Genomic DNA, 10,003 nt, shown 5'->3' with positions numbered 1-10,003 from the left:
CCCACTGTTATAATAGACGGATGTTACGGTCACCCTTTTATTAGGGCAGATTCACCATCCATAAAATTGCAAACGAAGTAAATCTTCATAAATGAACATGAGCAGCTCTGTAAAACGGATCGGTTTGAAGTACGTTATAAGATAAACTGGGTAGGGTGTGTATTTATACAGCGGGTCGTTGCCCGATGTTAGAGAATAAATCAGATCATTATGCATAACGTCGGGAATTAGAGCGTGAACACAATTTGCATTGATCGCAAAATATGCACTTTTATGTTTGGCTGGACAAGCTGCCAATTGGATCTACTGTTTATTTCCAATTAATAAAACCACACTGTAGGAGTTATCTTATTACTTCCAATGTAAGGCAACGCCGATCTAAATTATTATGGTTTGGTCATGCTTTGATATTGACCTAAAAAAAAGAACATTTCTATGAGACCCATCTCAGCTATAAACATTATGGTAATAATAAAAAAAAAAAAAAAAAAAAAAAAAAAAAAAAAAAAAAAAAATAATAATAATAATAATAATAATAATAATAATAATAATAATAATAATAATACCATTTATATTATGGTAATAGTAGATAAAATCTTGCACAATTTCGTCAGAAGTGCTCACGTAAATTGCAATTTAATAAAAGCTTGTCGACAAACTATGTCTTCAAAGACATGCCACTTTATAAATTTCCATTTTGTTTTTGGTTTGAATACCGCCCTCATGGTCACGAGACGCGGTTGGTACCCACTCTCACAATATTCTTGATAACACCGTGCACTTCTTACCCTACTTTTGGAAAATTTAGCAACGGTGTTTTTTGTTATTAAGAGAAAAAAAAAGAAAACAAAAATCCTATTTAGTTATACTTCGTAAATCATTTCCAAGAAGACAGTCGCATCTCATCTGGAAACATTTAGAGAATATTTTGGTCTGGTGCCTGCCTCGAGAGTGTCACTACTGCATTGACTATGTTGACATTGGGCTGCCACAATGATGTTGTTCTTGTATAACCAAACAATCTTATACACATCGATACATTCAAAGAGATAGGAAAGGAAATGATAAATGGATTAACATTAAGTCAGCCTACTCACTGAAGCAATTTCGCCCCCACTTCCAATGTTATAAACATCCGTGTGAACTTATCCGACAGTGCTATCGATCACCCGTGTCTACCAGGACGACTGCAAACAAGACTACGTGGCTGATTCTGTAATTACCCGTAGCCTTGTTTCTAGCATGACTTCTTAGCGTTTTTTTGTTAATGATTGTGTAAACCTATAGCTTTTCCCTCTTCGTCTTCTGAAAAAAAAGTAAAATATACACATCGAAACGTCGAGTTGTAACCAACGGTTCTTTTCAGAACTAATTTAGAGATATTCATTACATGGTGTTACTGCAAACCTTTCCATAGACAAGGGATGTTCAAAAGAGGACCAACCGTGACAGTGGTTCGTAAAGGCTTCTACATGGAGAGGCAGTTCGCCAGGCTGGGGGGGGGGGGGACCATGGACAAACCTTTTAGCCAAATTTTGAAATCTGAGTCGCCAGGTGGGTTACTTACTCTAATTATTGCATGCAACTGGAATTTAACTGCTTGACGTGCGTCAAAGTTGACGTGAGTTGCCGACACGGTGTTCACAGCTCAACGTATTCATTATTCAAAGCTGCAGTGCACGGGCTGAGATAGTATCTCTACAAATAATAGTATGCTGTTTTATATTCCTCTTCTATCGAGGGAAGATACAAATCCATTTGAGTTTCATGTCCTACGAAGTTAGCGGAAAAGCATCGACAGTTGCGACGATAACAATCTAAAGGAAAGGAATAAATATAATATATTGACAGTCAGCTCTCTTAATATTGAAAAAAATGTTACAGCAGAAGACCTACAACGGAAAAAGAAACAACCTAAAACTACCTTCTTACTCAAGGCAAAAAGAACTTTTTAAACATTTATATAATTCAACATGTTTTGTTTTTTACAGTTCACTAACAATCTAAAGGTTCTTGTATGGGTTCGTTAAACATCATCTGTTGTTTTTATGACATTGCTTCGTCTGATTTGTATTTTACTTTGTATAGACGATGTGACCTGTGACATTACATGTTTACAAAAGAGCCACAGCCTGGACTTCCTGCAGGCATGATTTGTACACAGCCTTATGGAATAAACCATAAACTATTATATTTATCATGGAGATTGCACTGTCTAATTCCTATCAACTGTTGATATGATGAAAGGGGGCACATCTGAAAACTTGTCCAGCTTTTACTTTCATAATTATTGGATTTATGTGGAAATTCTGCCACAAAATGTCAACTTGCCTATATGACCATTGTAGTATTGTGCCTGCCAGAACACCCGAAGAATGTACAAGGTCACACTTATTGTAAACAAAGTTCACATGGTCTATTCATTAAACGGATACAATGTCAAAAAAACGGTTAGCAGACTGGTCTTCTTTTATAGAGAAAAAACAACAGTTTCGTCGTAAAAATAAAATTAAATTAAATAAAAGTACATTTGAAATATGAGCCATTTTAAGCTTTGATGACATTTCGCACAAGAAGCATAAATAAAAGCTTGATCCAATATGCAGAAAGAGGCTAAACGCATCAGGTTGTCACGTGACTCAATTTATTTGTTTACCCCGCGTGGAATTTGATTTGACCCGTTCGAATGAAATGGTTGCTATGGTAACCAAAAATAGGTTAGAAGGGCTGCGGGGGCTCCAAAATCATGCTTTGAAAAAAATTACCAAAATTTACGCATGGGAATCGAAGCGTTAACTGAAGGGAATCAAATAGCCCGCGACTTGGGGAGGAGGCTGTTTTCTTTGGGTTGAAGCCTTCTTTCGGTTCACCTGTCACTGTTTAAGATTGGACCATTATCATTTAAAGCCATTTTGTTTTTCCAGTTCATTATTTTTGCTTGAATGAGGTTAAAATAGTCTGGCCCCTTTTGGTAGCCTAAATTGGTGTGTTTGCTGCTGTTAGTTTAGGAAGGGAGTATGACTAGAATGGCTCTGGTATTATCAAACACTATATCATCATCCCATGCAGATCACAAACTGCATCCAGCATCACTATAATCTTTTTCCAATCTGACTTCCCTTTCTCACACTACAAATTGCTGAAATTAAAAAAATACAGCTCCGCACAAAACCGCGAATACCTGTCACTGATGAAAAAAGGCGCGTATATGTAAATCACCCGACCTCCAGTAAATTGCCCTTGCGTCACAACCAAAGCCATAGAACTCAATGCATAACTTCATCATCATTTTTAACAGCGTAGTTGCCAAGAAAATTCACTCAAACTGCGCTATCCCCAGTCAGTTTTTGCGTGTGGTGTTGTCAAAGGATACCCTGCACGCCATAGGAAACGTACATGTGATACTCTACACGTAGTGTTAAGTATACGTGAAGGCGCCTAAGGGCAGCCTCGGTTGAAAAGAACCTAAGGAACTGCATAATAATATCCCAAGATATACATCAGACTAAAGGATATAAACGCAGGTATCAAAACCCTCAGTATATCCGTACATTACAGCATCTACTCCAGCAGCCGATTATTATGTCCCTTGGCTATATTATTACAGGTCTGTCAACCATTCATTGAAGATTGTCAGCTATCAATCATAAACCAGTATGGCCGGATTTGTATTCATTTTATATGATTATTTTTAACATAATTTGTTTTTGTGAGAACAGCAAAAATGTCGCGTTATGTATGCATACCCGACCAACATCTCACTTAAGCGAATTACTGCACCGCAGTGCTTGAGGTGTATCAGTCTTTTGTCTTATTATTACACTGAATTTTCTGGGTGATTTTGTATTACCATAGGACCCCTCCCTGTTACTGTTAAAAACATGTTTGGACCATATTGTGTAAAAAATGCTACTTGAATATTGGCATGTACACACGTTGAAACTCTCCGGTTTGTCAAAGCAGGCGCTCTATTCTTGTGCCATTGCGGCGGAACATGAACAAAGTATGAGCAATCAATATTGCAGGAAAAGTCATAAGGAACCCCTATATAAAATATTCTTTGTATATGCAGCCAAGTGTAAAGCATAGGCCGGCTAGCTAGTCGGAAAACCCATAACGCTTTATTGTACTATATCATTAGACGTCATTTCGAAGACAATAGCGACCTAAAAACACTTAATAATGTGATTGATTGATTTATTGCATTGTATTGTTTCCAACGGTATCATTGCCACACTGCCCCAATTTCTTGGACCAAATGATTATCATGTATTTTTTGTTTTCGTAATGATTAAAGAAAATGCTTCAACAAATGTTTGAATAAATTATTCAAATCTGGCAATCGTCGTTACATACATCTCATTTGCAAGACATAACAAAAACCATTAATATTACACAATGCAACAGTCCATAACTGCTCTTTATTTCTTTGACTGAACTAAATAAGCGAGTATTTCCCAGCAATCCTCAGTTTATTTTGTTTGTGGATCACCAACAACACTCGTTTTCGAGGAAACCGCATTCTCAATCTAAGAATGCGAACATAATCTAACCAAGTAGAGCGTACTGCACCACAGAACAGCAACTTAATTATGACGTCATCAATCTATGTTAATGCATCCAGGCCCTGATGAACACTTTATGTGTTTGTCCAAAGAGAACAAGTTGGGCATCATCAAATCTTAAACCACAACCTCTTCGGATTCATCCATTCATGATGCGGAATGTTATATGTGGGTCAATGGTATCCTCCACTGCTGTGATGAATTACACTTTCATTTGTAGTGACATTTGGGACAACTCTGGGACTGCAAACAGTATCGGTATGCTGCATAGAAGGCACTAATGGGATTATTTAATCCGTCCCAACTCAGACAATTTTACACTTCGCGGAAAAATTAAACGGCAAGGCTTTCGAAATCCAGAAGATTAACTTAAAGTGATTTAACTTCAACCTTTGAAAAACTTAAATCACAGTAATTCATAGTCACATACAATAACAAAGAAAGGTAACGCTTCTCTAAATAAAGTTTTCATAAAATATTGTTTTCCTTATTAAACTTACCGTTATTTCTTCTGTCGATCACCTTGACGCTTTTTTCAATGTCAAAGTTCAATATCGCGGTCAGACACAAAACATTTTCTAAAACAAAGGGTCAGACTCTTTAATTTTCACTCTGTAAGAAGATCTAGATTTTTAAACCCCTTTAAAAGTTTGCTATAAACATTAACAGAATGGCATGGTAAAAATGTTGTTTCTTGAGTTTGTTCATTACTTTATCATCAACACGCTTTTTGGGTATTATTTGTTTGTACCGTGCGTTTTTGGCGATTAGTTGGGCGCATGATATTTTTGTTAACAAGCACAGATTGGTCTCTCTCCACTTGGTTTCTGAGATCTAGTGTTTATTTTAGGATAGTGTCTCCAGTCTATCCGTAAAGAAACCATAAGAAACACCAAGGTTGCAATGTGCCTGATGACGGAGCGATATTCCTTCAATTTCTTCCTCGGCAAGGCAAAGGAGAAACTAAATATAGATGGGTAGAGACCAATCAATATTGCCTTCTGGGTAGAATTGAAGTTTGGTTTGCAGGATGATGGAGTGTAGCAGTTGTGTGCTGATTATATATGCCTTCATTGGATTTGCTAGAGAGAAAATGTCAGTGTGTATTGAGGCATAAGGGTCGTAGCTGTGCATAATGCTGGATATATAACAAGTCAAAATTTACTAATGTGCTTCAAAACTATAATACAATCTGTTGAATATTCAAGCTTGACGCTTCATTACGAAATAATTGAGGGTTAATTTGGTGTTAAATAATTGTCGACGCATTATATTTTGTTGTTGAGGTTGAATGCTGGACATTATGTCTTAGTTTTCAACTGGATTGCATTTGATATACACTCTGGGAGTTTCCTGCGAATGTATTGATCTCAACTAACCATCCAACATGCTAATCATACCCGTCGCAAGACATGTTCTTATTATCTTTATGTTTCGATTATCTTCACTTATTCGCCCTTTTTTCTACTGCATCTTGAAGAATTCCCAAGACTCCACAGTCTCCTAATGGAATGACAAGAGGACTGTTCCGGCAATTTCTTTCGTCTACCTTCATCGGGAAAGTGGTACCCTGGGTCGTCTGCTTTCACTTAAAGTGACATATGTAGTGTTTATGTAGACATATCCCCGTCTTGAGTAAAACTCTGTTCACACTGCCGGACATCCTACAATGCTTGAGACAGACTAGTTATGGCGCAGGTGTTTGCTCAAATAAGAAACCACATCCAGTGTGACAAACTTTGTGTCCGTTATTGCTACATTTTAGTCCGTGAGACTTTGGTTTTGTTTGTATGTAAGTCCAACGGCAAACTTCAAGGTAATTTACGATTTATCTTTGAGATTGAAATTTAAATGAAGCATACTGTTGCCAAGTCAAGGTTCGGATCAAGAACAATCCATCTATACATGAAGTGTAGAGTCCTTTTTTAAACAGTTTTGGGTCAAAATAACACATAAAGCGTATTGTTTCATCTTCTGATTATTGGTTAACTTGACAAACTGTTTGAACAGTAACACTCTACATTTCAATGTTCTTATACCGATTTGTCCTGATCTTGTTTAAAAGAACTTTAAGCTGGGTAAATTCTGCCAACTTAGGTTTTGGCTGAAGGGTTTCAATGCTTCAAGAATACACTACATTTCTTGCAGTGATTAAACAAATATATGTATATATACATACATGTTTTTTTTTTTTTTTTAAACATTGCTTCTTGTGGGTTAGCCGTAGGTTAATGTACGTAATGTGTTAATTGAACCAAACCATGTGCTTTTTACGTAAACTATACGTGCAAGCTCATTGGTGAATCCGATGGTAACATCATATTTGTATGACCTTTGACATGGCAACAATACCAGACAAACACAACGACATTTTTCGAAGGCTCTCCAAATTTCAAAGGAAATGAAACGGAAATCATTAACAGTGTGCCAAGAAGTCGATCAGCTGAAATTGATTTGTATTCTGCTTGCCAGACTCAACAGCTGAGCATAGCCGTCCCTGTTTTTAACCGCAATAAATCATTTATTTCCAAAGCCTAACCAGTTGAAGTCAATTCGTTACATTATCCAGCCTTGCTGACTACGATAGAAGGAGGCTAGATGAAACATAGAGTAGACGTACGGCTTCTACAGAACCATGTATATTTGTCGCTAAACTACAACCCAATGCAATCGACACCAATGTGACACGTACAGTCCCAGTTGGTGGTTATTTGAAGAACGATCTATTGTTTCTACCCACGATTGTTAAACTCGGATAATGAAAACAAAAACTAAACTGTTAAACACTCATATCATAATTCTCTTATTTCTGAAGTATGTATTTATACTTTCTGGAATCGAGACACCTTTGCGGCTTAACAAAAAGGTTATCATTATCTTAAGGTTGATATCCTTTTCTTTCGCACAATAAATCAGTGCATTCATTCAGTATGGATTCTCCAGTTTTAGCACTTCCTAAATAACCCCTTTTTGAAAGGCATATTATTTCGGAATGGTATCTTAGTGTTTAATTTCATCCTCGGCGGTACATTATGGATTTCATTCTAGAGTTACGGTTATTCCCCTGCATGGGTCTACATACAATAGGCAAGTCAAATACTATCAGCTAGTGAACAATTATATATATTAATTCACGTATTTTGTTACTCTGTCGTTTATTCCGCTGTCTGGAGCTTGAATGGTCTGAATATTGTAAAAGGGGCTTCTCAACGCATACAATTAAGACAGAATGGGGCCAGTGGACCTGAGACCAAGCTATACTTAGATTACTCGTGAGTCAGGTATTATGTAATATGAACCTATTGCGTTAAAATCCACTGACGTCATTCAACATTATGACTATTACCATTGTAGATATCCCAGAAATAAGAAATGATGAACATTGACGAACAGGAAAGCAAGACACAAAAACACAAAAAAATTCACCTGACTGTTCGACCTACTTCAAAAAGAAAGAACAAACGAAAGCAGAAAAAAAATGTTAATCACGTCCCCCTGTAACATTATAGCCAATAAACTGTGAGTTTTAATATAGGCAAGTGGTATAGATTCTGCGAATATGGCTGGGCAATTATACTCCTAGTATTGCATGCATCATACACTAATTGCTTTTTGCTGTCTATCCTAAGGTCCTCCTTCTAAAAGGGTATTTTTTTTAAGAATCATTGGAAGAGAGTGATACACAACTTGGGGGCAGAGTGTAATCAGTCTTCAACATTATTAATTACTCTTGTTTCTGGCGATCCGTTATGAAAACAGCCCATTTATTATACATTGCTAAGATTCGTCCTTGTTTGACGTGCCGCCAATTTCCAGAGGCGTGCGTTTGGTATTAAAAGCTGCAAACTAGAGATATTACAAATGTCTTAAAGAGGCAGTCACACATTAGTTAAAGAGACAGTTACACTTTTTAGTTGAAAAGGCAGTCACACATTAGTTAAAGAGACAGTCACATACAAGTTACAAGGACAGTCATACATTAGTTAAAGAGACAGCCACACTTTAGTTGAAAAGACAATCACACATTGCTTAAAGGGGCAGTCACACATTAGTTAGAAGGACAACCATACATTAATTAAGGAGACAGTCACACATTAGTTAAAGAGACGGTCACACACGTTAGGAAAGTCGGATTCGTGTCAAAAAAGGAAAGAAGAAAAACAAATCAGCTCTTGCAGGAAGCTACAGCAGCCTGGTTCCCCGTCGTACCAGTTCTTAAAATGTCCCAATAGGCCATTGTTTCAGTCTTGTAAGGACACATTTATAAAATGTTAAGTTCACGATGATAGACCGTTGGGAACCATTAGCATATCATGTTAAAGCACCCCATCAACACTGCCGACATGTAGATTATATCACTTTGGATAGTTTACTGGGTCAACTGCCACGTTCTATGGGTCGGCTCGTCAATCTCCCGAGCTCTGGTCGAAAGAGGTGAACTACATCTAGGGGCTGCTCCAATTCCAATTGCCCAATTCAAAACACAGCGGAAACACTCTGCCTCTGGCTACCCAAGCAAACTTTGTCATTTTCTTGTTGCGGGACAGGGTCGTCACCTGTACTGTACGTGGGGTTTTGATATTTAACATGCCGTCACCGACGTATGAAACCACCCTTAATAAGAATCAGAGCAAGCTGGTCTGGGTAGTTAAAGGAGAAACAACTCCAACAGGTTTTGTACGATAAAATGTAATGATAATACATCAAGCAAACTTGAGTATTCACCAAGAGGAAATAGGAGCAATGGTCAGCCGGCTTTACAAACGTCCCTTCTGGTTATACTATAGTATAACCAGAAGGGAAGTTTGTAAGTGGTTGTGGTATTCTTTTCTGAAACTTGGTGTCCCATCAGTATATACAAACGTCAATGAGAAAGTTAAATGCACGAGTTACTATAGTAATTACTTAACATAACGAGCGATGGGGAGATGTTGATAATTTAGTAAAACAGTGTGTAACAATAGTTAAATTCTCACTCAAATTGTAAAAGGACTTCTGGCCTAAAGCTTGTCTTTGGATGCACGGCTCTACTGGTAATAACGTGGCAATCTGTAAGCAGCTCCACTGTGTAATCGCAATCGCAATGTTCTTCTATCCCCCTGTGAATTTAAGCTAAAAATGAACAATTTTAAGCGACAACATCATCCATCATTACAACACCTTGAAGTCTCACTATCACCTTCCCAATAAATCCGCCACGCCACAGAGAAACCTAAAACTCAACGTCGCAATTCCCTCCCCCACATTCACTTGTAACAATCTAATTCTGATTTCCGCAACAGCCGTTACTTAATTTTGATTGAAGTACTAGTATTGCATGTTTGGGCAGTCTCTTGCAATCGGTGTTAACTTGGCCTCTCCCACATGAATTGCCGTTGGACAATATTTGGCAATCTTACACTGAACTCTGCGTTTCTTCCTCTTCTAGTTTCCCCCAA

The sequence above is a fragment of the Asterias rubens genome, chromosome 20, assembly GCF_902459465.1.
Source record: "Asterias rubens chromosome 20, eAstRub1.3, whole genome shotgun sequence".
NCBI lineage: Eukaryota > Metazoa > Echinodermata > Asteroidea > Forcipulatida > Asteriidae > Asterias > Asterias rubens.
This window is presented reverse-complemented; position numbering follows the sequence as displayed.